Source organism: Clupea harengus, chromosome 17, assembly GCF_900700415.2.
Source record: "Clupea harengus chromosome 17, Ch_v2.0.2, whole genome shotgun sequence".
Lineage (NCBI taxonomy): Eukaryota > Metazoa > Chordata > Actinopteri > Clupeiformes > Clupeidae > Clupea > Clupea harengus.
The window spans coordinates 24,773,188-24,793,921 of record NC_045168.1 but is presented as its reverse complement, the minus strand read 5'-3'; the positions used below and the strand labels follow the sequence as shown (position 1 = coordinate 24,793,921).

Here is a 20,734-nt window from a genome sequence, read left to right as displayed (position 1 = left end):
CGCCACACAGAGTGACGCAGGGTGTTGTTTGTGTGACTGAGCAGATGAGAGGCACTGTCAAGCCTAATGTATTTTGTAATTGTGCAAGCAATCACATATTGTTCTTCTTAAGTTGTATTATTATTGTTTATTTTTCTGCTCCTTCAGCTTTCATATCAATTCCATTTCAGTGCTAAGAGGTCCTTCCTAATGCTCTGTGGTGTGCTTGAGCTCAGTAATGGATAGGTTCACTGGTTTTGTTTTAATTGCTGTTTTTAAATTATTAATTTACCTATTGAAAATGAATGGGGGATATTTCATGTGTTGGTGGTGTTGTGGCTACCACTGCCACAGATGTAGCCTGTGCTAGGCACTATGGCACAACATCAAAACTAGATAATACAATAAAATTGAATGTATATCACCAAATTTCATATGAAATTAAGCAGGGAAGCTACTATTGGCACCATACCAGAAACACTTCAGTAAACAAGACTAGTGTAACCTCGTAAACTAGTCTCTAAAGCCAGTATGTTAAAAGCTACTGTCAGTCTGCTATCATAGCATTAGCTAGCTGGCTGGATGGGGTGAAGGGTATTTAGGATGAAATGATGGCATTGTTTGACCCAGGATACACAATGTATGGATATTAATTCATCCTGAAAGTATCCAGTTTGACTAGTTATCGTGGTTAAATTGTTATCTTATCGCCGAAAATAGTTCTTTGTGGATAAGATGGGCTATTGAACAGGCTTACATTTATCTTCTTTTTACAATACATCTGGCCATGCCCACGTTCAGGTAGGTACTTACGTTGCCAACGGGATCTGTGCAAATAATGTGTTTCTTGTCCCTCCCATCAAACTCCTCCCCTTCTACGCCAAAACAGTCACTAAAAGTTGACACTGAAAAGTACTGACATCGAAAAAAGACTTGCATTGTAAAAAAAAACGCACTGAAAAAGGCTGACATGAAGAAACAAAGAAAATATTGTCATTGAAAAAGCACATCAGAATAAACAAAAAAAAACATCAAAACGTCTTTTCAGTGCCCAAAGTTTTCAATTCAAGTGTTTTAATGCCAAAGTTCAATTACTCAGTTTAGTTTTTTATCATGCTGATTTTGTGCTTTTTCAGTGCCAAACCTAAAGTCTCTGTTTTAGCTCCATATCAACCCGGGTTCAATTCAATTTCTTTAACGCCTTTGTATGTTGCGTTGAGAAAAGCTTCTGCTCAATATTCAAACTCCACTGTTATGCTGAGGATCTGCGTTGCGTTTGATTCAACGCTGGTAAACAGGTGACATACGGTCTTCATCTGCAAGGTAACCAGGAGGTGCAGGTTGGTGTGTTTTTTATTTCAGTTATTAGATTTAGCTAACGTACAGAAACACTGAATCAGCACTGTTATCTAACGTTAGCTGAGATATTGATCTGTTGAAAACCATGCAAACTCTGCAATATTGTATTTGATGTGAAGCTGCTAAGCTGTGATACTGATACTCATGGGTGTAATTACGTGTATACTCCAATTTGAGCGGTTAACTTCATTCATTCACTTTATGACTCATTCATAAATCACATGCTGCTAGCAAGCCAATTACTTTTGGCGATGGAAACATTCAAACAACGGCATCCTTAAAAAACAACATTTGACTCCTAAAACTTGCGTTTTATGAACACATCAAAAACTTCGCCAATAACTCGGCTAATTTCTGTGAAATATTTAGAACCAGCAACTGCAGAAACATTCAACCGCCCTCTTTCAAATGTTTGATCTGCTTTGCATGGAGCCGCGTCATTCGTTATGGATGACATGGAAAAAGCCATGACTGCTGTAAACACAAACGCATGCAACAGCTGATAATCTTAGAATATGATATGGTATATCTGCAAAAAATGTGTAGCATAATACTATGACAGAAACACATCGCCCATTTGTCTTCAAACCACCCGTGCACACATACTGTGTTTAACAGAATATACAAGAACAAACCAACAGATTGCTCTCATACCAGTATTTACATTTACATTTAGTCATTTAGCAGACGCTTTTGTCCAAAGCGACGTACAAGGGAGAGAACCGTCAAGCTAAGAGCAATAAAAAGCATGGTGTAACAATAAATACTACTTTACATGAGAATTAGAAAACAATGACCTAGAAAAAAGGAAAAAGAAGTGCAGGAATGTAACTGCTGAGGTGCAAGTTAAGCGCTAGTCAGGTGCCAGTTAGGAAGGGAGGTGCTCTCTGAAGAGTTGGGTCTTCAAAAGCTTCTTGAAGGTAGAGAGGGACGCCCCTGCTCTGGTAGTACTAGGCAGTTCGTTCCACCAACGTGGAACTACAAATGAGAATAGTCTGGATTGCCGTGCTTGCACAGACGGCAGTGCCAAACGACGCTCACTAGACGAGCGCAGCGTCCTGGGTGTAACATTGCTTAACAAAAGCTGTATTTTGGAGACATAGGTAATGCACCCTTGTCCCAGGGGAGATGCAGACTAATGCAATGTAATGACAGAGATGTCACTATTCATCAATATACATGTGTTCTTGTATACTTTGTTCAACACAAATTGTGTCACTATTTCCTGTGTACTGCTTTCATTCCCATGTGTGATCCAGGCAGTCACATAGTGATCTAATACTGCTGAGCAATCACACTTTGCATTGTCTTGTGTAGAGGTGAAATTGTGAACGTCAAGAAAGCAGAGAGAGAGAGAGATGATTTAAACCCCCAATTTTGAATTTACAATGCTGTTCATTACAGTAATGTTAGTCAACTCAATTCAACTGGCACAATGTTTCCGTGTAACAATATTGGTGTCAATTTTCATTTATCAACAGAATACACAGATGTGCACACATACAGTACGTGGTGGTTAACAACATCTACAAGAGTACACCAACAGATAGCCCTCATGGGTTCAGAAAAGGTCTTGATTGCCATCTCTCGCTGTGGAGAGAGAAGGCAAAGACAACAGACCTCCTTTGGAGGAACGAAGTGGTCGTGTTCTTCCTAGATTTCAGTAGGGTGCATTGCACACAATGAATTGAGTATACTCACTGTACATGAGGCATATGTTACCAGCCATACACTAACACTCACTGGACATGAGGCATATATTACACTAACACTCACTGGACCTGAGGCATATGTTACCAGCCATACACTAACACTCACTGGACATGAGGCATATGTTACACTAACACTCACTGGACCTGAGGCATATGTTACACTAACACTCACTGGACCTGAGGCACATGTTACCATACACTAACACTCACTGGACCTGAGGCATATGTTACACTAACACTCACTGAACATGAGGCATATGATACCATACACTAACACTCACTGGACCTGAGGCATATGTTACCATACACTAACACTCACTGGACCTGAGGCATATACACTAACACTCACTGGACATGAGGCATATGTTAGCATACACTAACACTCACTGGACATGAGGCATATGTTACCAGCCGTACACTAACACTCACTGGACCTGAGGCATATGTTACCATACACTAACACTCACTGGACCTGAGGCATATGTTAGCAGCCAACAAGGGGAGCTGAATTGGTTGACAGTCTGTTGAATGAGGTTCAGTACTCAGAGGAGAATATGGTTCAGTGCCACTGGTCTGTTTCAGTGGATATAGATCAAGTGTTCAGTACTCAGAGGAGAATATGGTTCAGTGCCACTGGTCTGTTTCAGTGGATATAGATCAGGTCAATCTGAGATCAGACTATAGACTGGTTCACCTACTGCTCTGGCCCTGGACTTAAAGCTTTAAAGGAAAACACATGATGTTTAGGTTTTTTAAACAAAGATTTTCTTTCAGAAATTAAATAAATGGGTAAGAGACATTCATTTTTTAAAGAAACTAAATTATAACAACAGCAGGTCTAAATATGAGTTGCCATGAAAAAAGAAAAATGCCCCAATATTGAAGGAATAGCCAGCTCCACATACTCTTTTAATACTTTGATTAATTTAAATCTGACAATGATTAAATGATTCTCGCATTCCCCTGGTTTGAATTAACTTGACAATTTCTGTTGATTCAAGTGGTCACCAGATGATTAACGAGATGCTCAGACTTTTCATATCCATGATGGAAGTGGATCTAAGCATCAAAAAGTGTCTTAATATGGAAAAAATCTGTGCTACCAGAGGGTTCAGTTCTCCAAAGGAAAGGCACTGGCTGCTTTTTTGTTCAAAATTAAACTTTTAACCAAATCTGATAGGGAGGCTAATTCTGGACGTCCTAGTAACAGAGCTCCTTTTTGCCTATCATCCACTTCAAATGTATTCAGATTACCTTCTGTAGCTCACGTGCTAAGGGGTCTGTCTTTTATCTGACCACCAAACTTGTCAGTGACTATTTCAATGGACCTCTTCCGAAGGGGCGACGTGACCGTGTTTACTTTAGGGATCAGAAACAGACATACCAGTATGCACATTTGGAAACACATTTCAAGGTACCAAAGCAGCACTTCAACACACAGGATCTTTCTATGTGTCCCATACAAGGCCCATGTTTGATTTGACAACACTGTTTCTCATATTTCACTCTGTGGTGTCTGGTGAGAGATTGCCATTGCTCTTTATTTTCATTCTACTCCAGCAGTTCCAGAGATTGCATATTTACACACACACACAAACACACACACATACACACACACACACTCTCTCTCTCTCTCTCTCTTACACACACACACACACACACACAAACAGACACAGAGAGAGACAGAGAGTGCAGCTCAATAGTGAGTGGTCTTACATTTAAGTGAATAGTATGCCAACTCTGAGAAATCTAGCCAAGCACATCACAGCGGCACCTCTCAGGACCAATGTTGTGCATGGATGCGTGTGGGAAGAGGGTTGTGTGGGGTTAAAAAGACACACAAGATAAAGAAAGCGTTACTTTGCCACCTGCGATGTCTGGCACCTTTCTCTCTCCTTTGCCAATGATATGACAGAGAAGAGGGGCAAGTCTACAGGGCTAGTTTGCATAAGATCATTTGCATTAAATAAGGCTATCTGTTTTGAGTGTTTTTTTTTTTTTCATGACTTTTATACTTTTATATGTTAATGCATCCTGGCCATATCCATACCATTGCAAGGTCCTTGATGAGACTGACCGACAAAGCAAAACCCCAGAGCAACAAATATCTAATGTATGCCCTGAGACGCCAGCAGTATTTGCACTTAATTCCTAAATCTCCCATTAACTCAACTCAACTCACTGACGTCTTTTATTTGTTGTGCTCAGTGTCTCCTTCCAGTCAGTGCAGAAATATTAGCATACATTGAGTCATTGCTGATAATGATGTCTGTTTATGGTCAAATGTTTTGGAGGTTTTGGAGAGAAAGTTTCTCTTTCCACAAATGCTGTGTGCCGAGGATCATGGCTCCCCAATTAGGTTTCTCAGGTTAGCCTCATGCTAGTGGACTTGATCTGTTTGCTTTCTCTGGCTTGGCTATTTGCACATGTTCACACCACTGGATGGAGCACTGCAGAGCCAAGGCAAAGTGGTCGTGGTCTGACAACAACCAGCGTGTGGCAGAGATGATGGATTAACAGCAAATGAGAAATCAAACAAACCTTCCGGCCCTGAAGACTTCCAGGGGCCTTAGAGGCAGAGAGAGAGAGAGAGAGAGAGAGAGAGGGAGAGAGAGAGAGAGAGCAGTTAGGGGCCAGCCGTTTCAGAAAGCTCGACCACCTCCACACGCCCAGACCAGAGCTAGGCCAGATGGTAGCCATGTGGAACATTTTAGGGGAATCTCCTCTGATTTCTTCACACACACACACACACACACACACACACACACACACACACAGACACACACACACACACACACACATAGATGTGACAAGCACCCAACCCCGCTTGATGAAGGAGCCTATATATGTGTCCCCTAGAAGGCCTATGTTTGTCTTCCTGATTTGACAGATTTGACAACACTGTGTCCCGTGGTCTGTTTCTCATATTTCACCCTGTGTGGTGTCTGGTGTGAGATCGCCATTTGCTCTTGATGTTCATTCTAGCCCACTCTTGCTCTAATCAGCTGCAGACATCCATTTAAGCCGTCAGTAAACATGTCACTGAGTCCTCCTGAAAGGAGCCACAATGCACTGGAAGGCCCACTGTCATTACCACACACCATACCACAGGCCGTCGGCTGATTAGAGAGGTTCACCTAATTATGCCAAGATCTTAGGAGTTCCTCTTGTGGGCAATCACCCCCCCCCCCCTCTCTCTCTCTCTTTCCTGAGACAGCAGTGCTTGTTTTGATATTTGGGCAATCCCTTTTTATCACAATACAAGTCCACTGCTAAGCCTTCTCTTTCAAGAAGCAACACGTTGTGAAAAGTGCTGTAATCAGTAGCTGGTAGCTCTCTCTGGGTGCAAAGCAGAGCTGTGCCTAATGGATGTTTTTTTCATGCTTTGAATGCACGGGCAAGCATGAAAGGCACATTCTTTAAAGCGCTCCTTTTAATGAGTCTAAATAAGTGTTTGCCATTAGCTTCTGCTTAGACATAACCTGTAATTTGATATAATCAAAAAAGAATTATAGATGGATTTGCCATCTGTCAAGATGGCCTGGACAGGTGTCAATGCATTTTTATATATTTTCTCAAACCTCTAATAAATCCTAGTGTGCGTTTTTATACATTGCCAGATTCTAGCAGGGTAATCATTTGAATGTGATGCTATGTGTGTGGCGTGTGTGGCGTGTGTGTGCTGCAGCTGAGGGGTGTGTTTAACACATTAGGAGGGTCCTTCTGCCTGAAGACTGATGGCAGTCCAACCTGTCATTTTCACTGCCAACCCTCATTAGACTCCTCCCAACGCAGTCTCAACCGCCAATGGATTTTCCATCAGTATCCAAAGTAAAGTTTCCCCCATGGAAGTCAGCATGCTTTAGATAGACTGAACTCACAATGTGCACTCTTTAAGTATCGTAGACACTGCGGTGATGCTATTATTTATTCATTGGTTAAAAAAAAGGATTTGAGTTTTAGTGTGATTACTTAGGTACTCATGCAGAAATATGTCATTAAATCCCATTCTTGTGATTTATGTATTTTTCTCTTTTCTTTTAGGAAGGGAAAGGATGAATTGAAAAGGATGGCACATGTCTCTAGTTGGGTGTGGTCTACCTTGTTGAGACACATATCTGGAAGCCTTACTGTAATTACCAAGAATGTTTTGAGACCCACTGGGGATTTAGAGTACACAGGGTCTGACGTGCTGCATATATGGATTCACCTCACTGACATTTAATTGGTTGTTGCATTTCTGGAGGGTGATTAAGGACAAACATTTGATAGAGTTATTTCTGTATATCTGGATTAAATGGACCCGTGGACTCGTCTGAACTACTGTTACACAATAAGTTACACATACCATCAACCGAAAAATGACTAACCTGGACTTATCAACGGAATTTCTTTAAATTGCATCAACATGAACATGCACCACTCTAACAGCTTCTGCTTTAAATGACAATTTCACAGTAGACAGTAGACTTAGGCCTGTTCACATTAAGCTAATTGAAACATTGCATGAGATCCCACAGAAATGAAACACCATATTGTATTTGAGCATGTGTTTGAAATAAAAGTCCGATGGGAACCATTCAGTTCTCTTTGGGCTTAATTGGGCCTCGCATGAACAGAGAGGGCGGATAAAGAGATGCAGGGGGCCAGCATCTGCACAAATGAGCTCAATAAAACACAGACATCATGTTTAGCACTAAACTTAATGGGACATTTCATTTCCACATTTCATATTTGGCTTTTTCTTTTGTAAAGCTGCAAGCATAGTTTCACACAAGTTGGTAATTGTGTGTGTGTTTTTGTGTGTGTGTGTGTAAATGAAAAAAGATTACTTTCACAGTGGTGTCCTCTCTTGACATTTTGACTCAATTCCTGTCAAACATTCACAAAAGATGCTTTTTTTCCCCGTTGCTTTTAACTCGTTTTTGCTTTTTTTCCATTTTGAATGTGGTGACACTCTAAATGTATCTTTCTTGAGTGAATAGGCATCTGGAGATATTTTAGGGGGTTTAACTGAAATCTAAATAAAACCATCAGCAGAAAATAGATTGCTAATAACAAGTCACTCCGCATCATTTTTCTCCCACTCTTCCCAGAAGTGCAGGCATCTTCCAAGAAAGCATGATGTTATCTGGGCAGCCTTCTCCAAATAGAGATCTCATTCAATCACCAGAGATGGTGTGTTCTGCTCTTATCTGTCCTCATCTCCTTCCTCTTACACAAACACTGGGAGGACCTGCGGCCCATGTGCAATGGGTGACCAGAAGATGGATTTTCTTTCCTTCTCTGCGGATAAACGCGCATAATCCATAATACAGATAAATAGCATAGCATTGGGCACTCGGCAGATAGAGCATACACTGGCATGATGGTGTAGGCACAGGGTAGGTACAATGGGTACCAGCCTCACACGGGCACCAGAATAATGTAGGTACCTTACCCTGTGAGCGGGCGCCGGATAAATGTGGGTGCAATTGTGCATTCATAGCAATACTCTCCTCAAGAGGGTCACCAAGATAGTGTTGGTACTATCCTCACAACAGCACCAATAATATGTTGGTAATCTCACCCAATGGATAGGCATTAACCATTCAACACAACAGCAGATCAATTCACACACAGAGGCACCACACAAAGTGTGGTGTCTACCATAGTGGTCAGAATAAAGATCAGTCACATATCTGTTTCTTAAATCAATCAAATATATCAGTCTCATAAAATATATTTAACTATCAATTTGGAACTCTGATTAATAATTCAATTAATAACTACAACCAAAGTGACCTTATTCATAGCGGGTAAAGGTTGAAGATCTTAGGAGTTCTGAATAGAAGAGGTTGGCAGCATTAATTCTTATGCAACTTTAAATAGACCAGTGTATATGATCAAAGCCTTTAATTCACAAAATTATTAGAAATAAAACACAATATGCAATCTAACTAAATGTATCTAACTAATGAACCTAAAGGGGAATGTGTGTGTGTGAAAGAGAGAGAATATGTGTGTGTGTGTGTGTGTGTGTGTGTGTGTGTGAGTGAGCGAGCTTGCGCTGTCGGGTGCACGCCAGAAAGAATGTGTGGGTGTGTGTGTGTGTGTGTTCCTTTGTTCGGTCACCGTAGTTCCGTGTCTGTGCATGTTCGTGAACTTACATCTGAGATGAACAAAGGGCGACGCTTAAGTGTTCCCTTCGTGTGTGTGGCAATGTTAAGGCCATTGTATGTGTAATATGTGATTAGGTTGCCAAGTTGGAGGAGATTGATTAGTAGACTTGTATGGCGTTGCGAAACCAACTACTAAATAACCATGAATATATATCCCAAGTCATGTTCAGTGAACAAAACAAATCAATGCATGTATGTACAATGGCAAAGGTAAAACACTCTTATGCTTAGCCAGGTAGTTAGCATGCTAGGGTAGTTGGAAATGAAGTCCCCAGTCCTTGGGGAAAAGGGTTACACTGGCGGATCTGATGTTGATGAGCCAAAATGAAGAGTGTCCGTGGATGAATGAGGTTGGAGCTCTGATGTCGTCATTGCTGTACAGTGTAAATAGGAGGAACCAGACGCTCCTTTTGTTCAGCTTGTAGACTACGATCACGGGTCATCTTCCCGATTGCTTTGCTCGCTCCTGTCTTACAGTTAGCTAGCAGGCTTTCTGTTGTAGCTGCTCGCGCTAAACTTGTTTTAATCTTCGTTAGTGTTGCGTTCCTGGCTAACGAGAACAGTGTGTTGCATCTGCAGGTGAGCGCGATGGCCTGCTCCTCTGAGTGGGCGGATAAAGGAGTAGATATGTAGATATGTAACTTGTTGTCTTAAAATCACACGATGGACGAATTTCAGGTGACCATTGAGCTATCCATCTAGACTGTTACAATATTCAGTATTCAGGTCTCTACATTATTCCTTCTGAACCATTTTCTTATCCTTTTTAACTCTGTGATTTTGTTTTGATTATTTTGTTTTATCCCCAGAAGTGTGATGAGGGCACTATCCAAATGTGACAAGGCCTTTGAGGACTGGAGCTGCCAAAAAAAAAAAAAAAAACTTTGCGAGACTGCTGATGTGAGAACGATAATGAGACCTCCTTTTCAAAAGAATGGATGAATTAATGATCAGTCACCAGTCTGAGAGGAATAGTTCAAAGGGCTGTTACAGCTGAGAGCAAGTGAGAGCTTGTCTCTGAGTAAGAAACACCATGACTAATTTAGAATGTCCTGAACCTTGCATTTATTACCTTGTTTTTTTTTTCTCAGAGTTTACTTACCATTTGAAAGCTTTTTTCGTATTCCATGCTCCCCTAAACATGTCATATCCTGTAATGTCAGGGGTCGTCTGTATTTGTTCTGGTTTTGTTTTGGTTTCTGGGAGGCAGTCATTAGTGCTAAGCAGAGACAATTTAATGAATACATTTTTTTGCCAAGGATGCACTTGACTGTATGCTGCTCATTGGATTTCAGCTCTGATTAACTGTGGCACAGTCAAGCAATTGTTTTCCCCCCCTGGAGCAACCAGTATGCTGCCTGTACTGCAACATATGGCACTGAGATAGGAACTGAGATCAAACCAGTAGAGCAAATGTCATTGAGAAGATCTACAAACACAAGTTTAAGGGAAACAAGTTGAAGGGGTCAATTAGTTAGTGTCCATGACATTAAGGAGTCCACCGCGTGGTTCAAGAGGGTGCTTCAACTTTGAAAGATCCCCCAAAGGATCTAAGGAATAATTTAAATGGTTTCAGTGTTATCAGTTGCCAGCAATTATATATAGCGTGAACTACTGCTGATTACAAATATTCAATTTATCATCAAGCTGCTGTTGGATAGAACCACACACACCAGATGGGTCTCTCTCTTTCTATCTCTCCCATTTCTGTGTTTCACGATGGAAACATCAATACCATCATGAAACACTCCAAAGGGTCCTCCAGTGTCCTCTCAATGTGTGTGTTGTGATGTGATGGCTTTGGGTGCTGTCACTGACCTGAGCTAGGGGCCTCCACCCAGAGACACCAAAGTTGAAATGTATTTATTTGAGTGAACCAAGTGTTGGTGCACAAACTTGGTTTCGTTGAAGATGGATAAATAGATTACTGACTTGTTGGGAATTTGTGTCCTCTGGTCGGTCCGACAGTCAAAGATGCGCGGCCGGAAACGGGGGAACATTTTTGGGTTCCCAGTTTAATTCCGCTGGCTGATTCCCTGTAATGGCGGTAGGGACAATAGAAAATGGTCTTGGCCAAACCACTTCGGTGAGGTGTCTTTTCACAGGCCTGGGGAAATATGATTTTATTACACGGTTATTTCTTTGTTGATGTTTAGCACAATGAACTATATTGGTGGCATATTGAAAAACTCAAAGAAAGGTCAGCTTGCCTGTGTTTGTAATTGTGTTCTTGTGACGTGAGAATCACACAGCCAAGAATGGAGGCCATGAGATAAATGGCCACGGAGGAGATAAGCTGGATGAACAGATCCGTGCTGGGCTGGCTGCGTGTGCCCTAATCCTGCCCTGCTGTATCTATCATGCCTCCCACCGAAGACAGCCAGATGGACTCCCACACCAGCAGCACGCAGGGCTATATATCCAGCATTGTTGCTCCGTGACACAGCACTTATTTACGGAGGGTGACTGCAGAGGGAGTAGAGGTCCGTGAGGCTGCATTAGAAAGGAATGGATGGATTAGTTGGGGGGTAATGACACTGGCATGCAGTGTGCTGGCCCACACGGACCTGGTGAGGCACGGAACAGTGGCATGAACACTTGACCCAGTTTTAGTGGTTGCTCTTGCATGAATGAAGCATTCATTTCTTACTGGGGTCAAAAGGTTAGAGAATGCTTGTATTTTTTCAATGATTTGATTTTTACCTCACACATTGTTGACAGAATAAGGAGTTATCCCACTGTAAGGTGTTAATATTGGAGATTCTTCTTGTGGACGGAAAAAACCCACTGTTGACCTCCTTTGCTCATCCTCTCATCCTCTTCCTTTGCATGGCTCGTAGTGCGTTATGCTGCTGAATTTAATCAAGAATACAACTGTGCTGCTTTTTTCATTTGAAACGCAAACCCCGTGAGGTTGCTAAGATGACGTGCCACTTAACAATATGAAAGAGTTTCAAGTCATCTTTTCATCAATTTTGACGTAGTTTTGAGTTAATCTAGAGTGCTTCTTTAATCTGGCCCTGTTTGCCTTCCCCTCTCTCTCCCCCCTTCCCCGGCTGCATCAGGTGGATGAGATGACAGTTGATGAGCGAGGAGACTGGATTGGGTGTTTGTTTAATTCTCGGCCGGTGGGTGAATGGAAGTTTGCAGTGGCTCAGATCCAACCCAATCGGAGGTCTCCTGGAGTGTGCTGTCAGAAATCTGGCAGGCTTCCGCACACAGAGGATACTCTCTTCAAATCACCCAATAGGAAATGAGAGATGTTGGCTTTGCCTTGACAGGCAGATATGCGTGTGGTGCATATTTGATTGGACATATAGAATCTGGAAACTGCCATACAGCGGCTTGTTGCACGGGCTAATGTGACATCAAAGTAGGTTTGATGGAGGTTGCAGTAGCTTTGGAAGATGACTTGAGGTGATTGAAATAGCTTTGATGTGTAAGGAAATTTATGGAAGCTTAGTCCTGGTAGAACTTTTTTATATATTAATGTGTGCTGTCATGCATTAAAACTACTCTCTGTCCAGTCATTTAACACTGATTCTTTTGAAATACACTAGTGATAAGTGTCATCATGTATCTTTATGTTATGTGAAAATATTCACCTATATGCACCTGAAGCTTCAAAACATGCTTAAAAAAATTAAAATGTGTTGGTTGCATCTCTGACATTTAAAAAATTGCATTTAAAAATAATTTTAATTTCTCTGAACCTAATATTAGAAAAAACAAGTCTTGAGACCATACAAGGGAAAAAAATGAATAGCACAACATGTATCTGAGCCCCCAGGAACTAGACTCTTCTCCACTGTGGCAGCCTGATGCCCACATTACAGCGTGGGTACTTGTTCATAATGGAGTCCCAGCTGACTATCTGACGTCATGGTTCCTAGATCTCTGCTGTGAATATGGGTCCATGGGGAGCACTCCGCCGGCTCCAGGTTAATAAAACAGAATTAAGAACTCATCGTTACAGCTGCAATTCACTTTTATTAATGTTTTTATGTGGACAGATATCAAATTTATTTTCTTTACAACTGTAATCCATCCAGACACGTAACCTTACACTCACTGGGCAATTTATAAAGGCCCATGAAGTCAGACAGGGGAAGGGGTGAGATAAGCGAAAGGGTCATAGTTTGATGAAGATGAAGATGACGAAGTGGGTAAACACAGCGATAGTGAGAGCCACAGAGAAGACCATATATGGAGAAAGTTCAGTGATCCTCAGGCATCCTCATGTTACTGATTAATTCCTCTCTCTCCATGTGGAGCTGGTTCACTGGCTCTCATAGAGGCTGATCATTACAAGGACACAGGGTCTGAAAGAGACAGAGAGAAAAGAAAAAAGAGACAGATGGAGAAACAGAATGAAAAAGATAAAAACAGAGAGCATGAGAGACGCTTAGAGATGGCAGCATGTGTGTGAGAACCACATATACGTACATACACGCAAACAATGACAGACTCAGAAAAAGAGATGTTCACACACATAAGCCAACACGTGATAATAGTGATAATAGTGGCTAACAGGTTAACCTTCTGATAGGTGAAAATTCACCCTAGTTACCTCAGGACTCCGGAGCTGCATATAAGTATATTTATTAGACAAACAACAATTGCAATCGGGCTCACTCCCAGCACAAGGCTGAAAGTGAAGCAATGATAAACACATCACACAAGGTTTATATAGACAGAAGTTGAGCGTTCAGCAGGGATAATCACGTGGTGGATTTCTCACGTCCGAGGCAAGGATGGAAGTTTTGCCAGGTCGGAAGAAGCACAGTTCGACCCTTCTTATCACTTCCGGTCTAAACATGCTCTTGTACATATGCAGACTAAGTGGCACCTAATATTCTAAGTTACACACACGCAGAAAAGCCATGTTCCTGCTTTCATAAGCACATGATTCATACAAGGAATATATTAATACAAAGCACTTGATTATTATATTCTTAAGTCATTAACAGTGTTTGGAAATTATCTCCATCACCTTCTCTTATGCTTTATATTTTCAATGTCAAAATACTCCGATATTACTGTATAACGGAACTCGGAAAAACGGCTAGTTTGAATTTCTTATTGTGACGCATTCTTTAGAAGGTCAATTCACTTTTTATATTTTTACACCAATGAAGCTTGATATTCGCACACCTACTGAATAGTATTTGAATCCGTAAAACCATTCACATCTTATTTAAGCCCAGTTGACCGACATAAGCTTTTCACTCGCTCTAAACACTCGCTTAACGATCGAGGCCTCTGGAGCAGCTATCTTCCTTTTAGCTTCTGCTTCTTGGCGCTGCATTTCCTGTTGTTGGCTTTCTTGTTCTTGTAACACTTTCAGAACAGCTTGGCTTGTAGCAGCAGCAGCAGCAGCTTCTTGTCATTTTACAGAAGACCAACTTGAAAGCTCTGAGGTACCTTTCAAGATGGTTCCAACAGAACCTGAATCACAGATGCTTGAGTTGCAGAGAGAGCCTGCATCTGGCCAATCTTACTCTTTTCCTCCTGAAACCTTTCCATTTAGTCGTCTTGAGGCTCTGAATACCATGAAATTACAAACCTCTACACACAGATCCATTCTTCAATGCATATATCCTGGTCTGGAGAGGAGACCTTGCGTAGTTGATCATAAACATGCTGAGGATCTGCAGAGAGACTTGACGTCACTGTTGATCTCATTAAGCAGATCATCCGATAAAGGTTCTGTTCATTGTGATAATGGCAGCTTTAAATTGTGGTTTCCATTTGTTATAAATATAGTTAAACCTTTGTTGAATCACTTTATTTTTGCTGGCTTGCTTTCCTCTACCCGTTTCTGTTGGAGTCCTGGTTCTTTGACCTTTTCTGTTGGAGTCCTGGTTCTTTGACCTTTTCTGTTATTGAGTCCTGGTTCTTTGACCTCGTCTTGGCTGCTGCGCTTCCTCTTGCTGGGCTTCAGCACCACCCACTTGGTGTTGTTGTTCAGGTTGGTCTTGCTAAAGTACACCATCCATAACACTATCCCTTATTATAGACTCAATTGGCTCTGACATTTGGCTCTGACATTTCGAATCACTTCGAAAATTGACCCAATTTGTAAATAGCAAATGTATATAATAAATAAAACTTAAGCAAATCAATTGATATCATTTTTTTGAATAACATTTCCATAGACTTCAAAATGCACTTAGAAAAAGGCTTAATTCACTCAATATAATACACTAAGAAAACTTTGATATCAAATTGCAAATAGCCTTCGCATATTATTTTTTTTTAAAAACACACTTCAAATGGAAATATAGGAAGTTCAATGAGAAACCGTGTTTACCCTTTGTCTTTGGCACCCTAAATGTGTTTATATATGGCAAGCGTCAATGAACTTACATGAACAAAAAGGTCAAAACACTTACTGCACACACCTCAGTAAAACCTGAGCGCAGCCACTTAGCGATCATTCACAGTAAAACCTTTTGGCAAACCTTTACAAAAGCCCTCTTCTTAGACCGCTCTTGACGTATTAGTGCCCGAGGCTTTGTCTTGAAAATGTTGTGTATTTAAAACGGTGTATTTCTTCTTACTTCTTTATGTGTGTGCATATTGCACGCTTTCGACTCCTTTGATGAGCGCTCCATGCACTGTGCACATGTTGTGATAAAGCTCCCTGGTCCTCAGAACCTGCTGCATCACCGGCTCACGTCAGACAAGCATTTGTTCATCTTATAGTCATCCATGTTGTGAATGCGCCAAGTTACAAACATTGGGAGGTACACGACCATGTGAAACAGCTCCAAAGCACACAAAGTGTCATCCCAAATGACGTCACTTTTTGACACTGCTGTTGTTCACAAGGACAGCAACAGCTAGCATGAAGTCCCTGGAAGGTCCGCTCTTTTTGTCACCACCACCTCAAATGTGCATTATTTTCTGCTATCTGAACGCTGTGTTGTCCATTATCCCTTACAAAAATGACCATGCAGCATTGTTACATCTCTACAGAAGTTGTAATAACAGGGGAAATAATAAGATAGACCTTTTTTATTTGTCATGGAAAAAATATCAAGGCTGTGCATGGCTGACCAAATGATAATAATAATAATAATAATAATAATAATAATAATAATAATACATAATTACATCTAAATTAAGCAAGGGTTCATTTGGGCCGGATCCTGTCGGAACAGAATCTGGGACCTCTGTTTTTGCCTGGACCTATTTTTGGTACCCATTTTCGCAAATCCAGTACCTCTCTGGTATTAAAAACAAAAATAATAATATAATATAATACAAATATATATTTCAATGTATATCAGTGATAGTGGTGCGTGAGTCATGAGTGTAAAGATATTTAATAGTTTTGTAATGTGTGAAAACAGTCTATTCAAAAGTGTTTGATGCAGAAGACTGTGGGCTCAGTCTGTAAATAAATTCTGTGTAATAGAACACGTTCTCAACACGTTCTCAACGCGTTCTCAACACGTTCTCAACACGTTCCCAACACGTTCTCAACACGTTCCCAACACGTTCTCATCACGTTCCCAACACGTTCCCAACGCGTTCTCAACACGTTCTCAACACGTTCCCAACACGTTCCCAACACGTTCCCAACACGTTCTCAACGCGTTCCCAACACGTTCCCAACACCCTGACCTAAGCAGCAGCCTCCTCTCTGTGCTCCGGGACCTCCTGATTTACAAATGAAGCACTGATAAAAAGGCATCAGTGGGAGGGCTAATGGCCTTGAACCTGCATATGGAGAGGGGGCTGTTAACACCCCTCCCCATCCTAACACAAAGCCTTTTCACAATGGAAAGAAGTTTATAGAACTTGGAGAGGTTTATAGACACTGTTGGATATTTGAATATCAAAAACAGTTCATATGCACCCCCCTAGTCTTAAGCAGTTTAGAGCTGTGTTGTAATCAAATAAGACAAAACCTATATTTCATATTATTAATAGTACCAGTGTGAGTTGGCCTATATTCCCACACCACATGCCTTTCTTTGCTGACAGCATGTATTAGGTCTTATTGTTTTTCTGCTAAGGACTCTGTATTAACATGACAAACAAGTAGGCTTCATTGACCTAAGGACTTAGCATGCTAACTGCAACAATCCAGAACTGGTATGCTACATACTTACGAATCATCAGAAGCATTCAATGACATGAACTCTTTGAACACAGGCACTGTCCACCCTTTGCATGGTCTGTGTAGGCCTTCATGTTTTGATCATATAAAGGTTATACCACACATATTTGAGAGAAATGGGAATGATCAAATTCATTTTGGTGATAATAATATTGATAGATGGGATCATTCAGCCCTTTCACCAAAGAAAAATTAAAACAAAAAAATGAAATCTACTGAAAATAAGCAAATAAACAAATAAACAAATAAACAAATATGAGAATCAGAGAAACCAAAAAAAAATCTGAGAAACCAAAGCCATTGCCAATTAGGAAGACCAGCCAACTTATTAACCACTTTGAAGTTAATCAAAGTACTATCCACAGGAAGAAATGCATATGTATTGGTTTTTGAAAAGATGAAAACGATTTAATAAGTGTTTATTGTAGGGCACATGAACACATGAATAGATTTCTTTTTTTGTTTTTGCTGTATGAATACATTTGCCACTCTATTACTTTCTTTTCTCTTGTATAATTAATCAGTAGCTTTTCTATAACCCAAATAACCTATTCAAATATTCATTAATATGTTATAAAACCAGGAAATGCCCCAAATAAGAACGTCAAGACTTGTGTCTGACTTAACCAGCCTCTCATCAGGCACATCAGATGCAGAAAAGAGAGAAAAATCAAAGGGGTCTCATAATTCAATATTCAATATTCAATGGTTGGTTTACCCTCACAGCCAGGTGGGTTTTAAAATGAGATTTGGCTAAAGGACCTTATAAATGGACACAGATGGTGTAAGTGTCTGCATTTTTGTAAGCGCTTCATTCTTGTTATAAGCAAGATTTTATAGAGCTGCTTAATGCTTTTGGGATAGTTAGCCTAGCTTGCTCAGAAATGTAAATGTCACTGTCACCTGATTTAATAATAACAGTGGTAATTGCTACCCTATTGCCTGTTTATCATTTGAATCCCTCTCTGGAAACATCATGACCTCTGCCTTTTTATGCAGTGCCATTCGTCTCCATTTCGGTCGTCATGACAACAGTGACTCAGGTTTAAAAAAGCAACCAGCTGCCGGAGTTTAAAAAAACACAATACGAACAGCGAATATAAAAACCTGAACTTGTGTGATGGCATCTCAACAACAGAAAAGTCTTTTTAAAAAACAAGGATAACATTTTTTACTCACATCCGCTCCACACGGAGTTAGAACAGTATCTTCCAATTAACCGACACCGTCACATCATCCTGGATCTAGACATATGGCAATTATATCCTTTTTTCTCATGCAGTTCCCCTTACTCTAGATGATTTCACTGTTGTCCCATCCCCCCTTATGTGCCTATTTTACTGGAAGCTGGTGATTTAAAACCTTACATAATTAGTGACTGTGATAAATGACTGAGCCTACTCTCAAGAGGCCTGGTGGTGTAGTCTCACTTAAATAAGACAAGCCTCCTCTGTACTAAAAATGAGCTTTTTTTCTTTCTTTCTTGGAGAGTCAACAGGCGGTTTGGGATTCTTCTGCCTTCTGCTTAGTCTTTGGAAAATATGCTATAATTACTGTAACGTGCAGTTGTCTGACAAATTAAGATATCGTGTTCAATTAAATCCTGTGACAGGCAGAGTTTCTTTTGTCTCAGAATCGTGGTTTCATTTCCAATGACGCACAGAAATCGAAATGTTGTTATATTAATTATTGTGTGGAAATGACAAAAAAGGTACAAATTAAACTGAACTAAATTGCATTCAATGCATTTCGAAACAGAGGCAGGTGGGGCTGGTGAAGCAAGGCTGAAGGAGCTGACGGGGGATGTGTGTGCTGAGTGATGAGTGACATCACACCTTGAAATATGCACACAGTCTGCTGCAGATTAAAACCTGTGCCAGGAACAGGAGCCACAGCGTTAATCCATATAATTATCCTAAAACTCAGATCCGCCGTTGTTTTGACACTTGGGAGAAATGATTTGCACAGACATGCTGCATGGAGAGATGAATCCCACTCGCCTCCCCACAGCCTCCAATGCTGACCTGCCAGAGCTGGTGATGGCGTCAGCAGCTCCACACATGCACCAGAGAATGACAAGGGTAAAAATAGACACTTTTTAACTCTCATCTGCACAGAGCAACACCTTGATTAATTGCAAAGGACAAGAAGCACCCTATATACAGTATATATATATATATATATATATATATATATGTATACATATATATGGTGCTGCTATGGTGTGTAATAAGTCATTACTAAGTGCCCACTGACACAATCAATGCACAATGCACACTGTAATATCTGTATAATATCTGTATATTATCTGTATACATCCCACTCCCTGTGAACATTTTTTTTTTCTACTGTGATTTGTGTATGTATGTTTGTGAGTTAAGTTAAGTGTATAAGATACTGGATGACCTACATTTCCCTCGGGATTAATAAAGTATCCATCTATCTATCTATCTATCTATCTATCTATTGCACCGGGCCTCTAACCTTTTGAATGGTTGCCATCCCCTTGCCTCTTCATGAAAATCTAACACTCTGGATTCTAATGCAAAGGAAAGGGAGCCCTGCTAAAAAAAGACCTTTTCAGACGGACTGTGGCCTTCATGGCCTCTTTGTGCTCTTTCTCCTGAGAGTCTGCGCGACTGGTGCAGGGGGTTAGCCGCGGAGAGAGAGAGAGAGAGGCAGCCAGGTGTTTGGTGGGAGGCAGAGGATCAGAAGTGATTCAGACACTGGTGTAATTGGCCTGCACTGAGTCAGAATGGGCTTGGTGTAATTAACCCTAAGTGTTCTAAATGGCAGTGTCATTTGACTGGAGGGAGGGAGGGAGGGAGGGTACTCTTTGAACAGGTGAGGTACCTTGCTGTCCCCATAACAATAATAGACATGTTTACACAGACTACAAAAACAATAGCCAGCGTTGAGGGGGTAGGAGGTGAGATGATATGGCTGAGCTGAGTATTCACACAATGTAATGGTGACTACAATATGCTTCAAGCTACATTTGACCAGAAAAAAACCTTAGATCACATAAACAAAAAAAAGCAAATAATAAATAAAATACAGAACATTGAGTGACTATCCATCAGTGCTCTGAGAAGTGCAATCTCATCAGGGACTTCCTGTGGGTGAATATGATCTGCCTCACAGCAGTCAAACTTCGTCTCCGGGCCCACCTGACATTAGGTTCTGAGGTTGTGGATGAGGAGAGAGGAGAGAGGAGCAACTGCACATTGCCTACGGTAGAGCACTGGATCCCTGAGCCATCTGACAGATGAATATGCTCATACGAGCAGACAGTTGGCCGCACCTCTCATACGATAACGGCGCAGGAGGTTTGGCACCTCATCAAGCGGCCCGCCACGGGGGAATCACGGAAGAAGTAAAAGGAAGGGAGA

General features: G+C 41.0%; 1 long non-coding RNA gene across 1 annotated transcript; it reads left to right on the top strand.

Annotated features, from left to right (window-relative positions):
* The first annotated feature begins 706 nt into the window (after nt 1-706).
* On the top strand, nt 707-8,043 carry LOC116224416. The gene is made up of 3 exons (XR_004165572.2): nt 707-1,319; nt 6,739-6,881; nt 7,095-8,043. It is a non-coding gene; the product is annotated as an uncharacterized LOC116224416 (long non-coding RNA).
* Nucleotides 8,044-20,734: the final 12,691 nt, after the last annotated feature.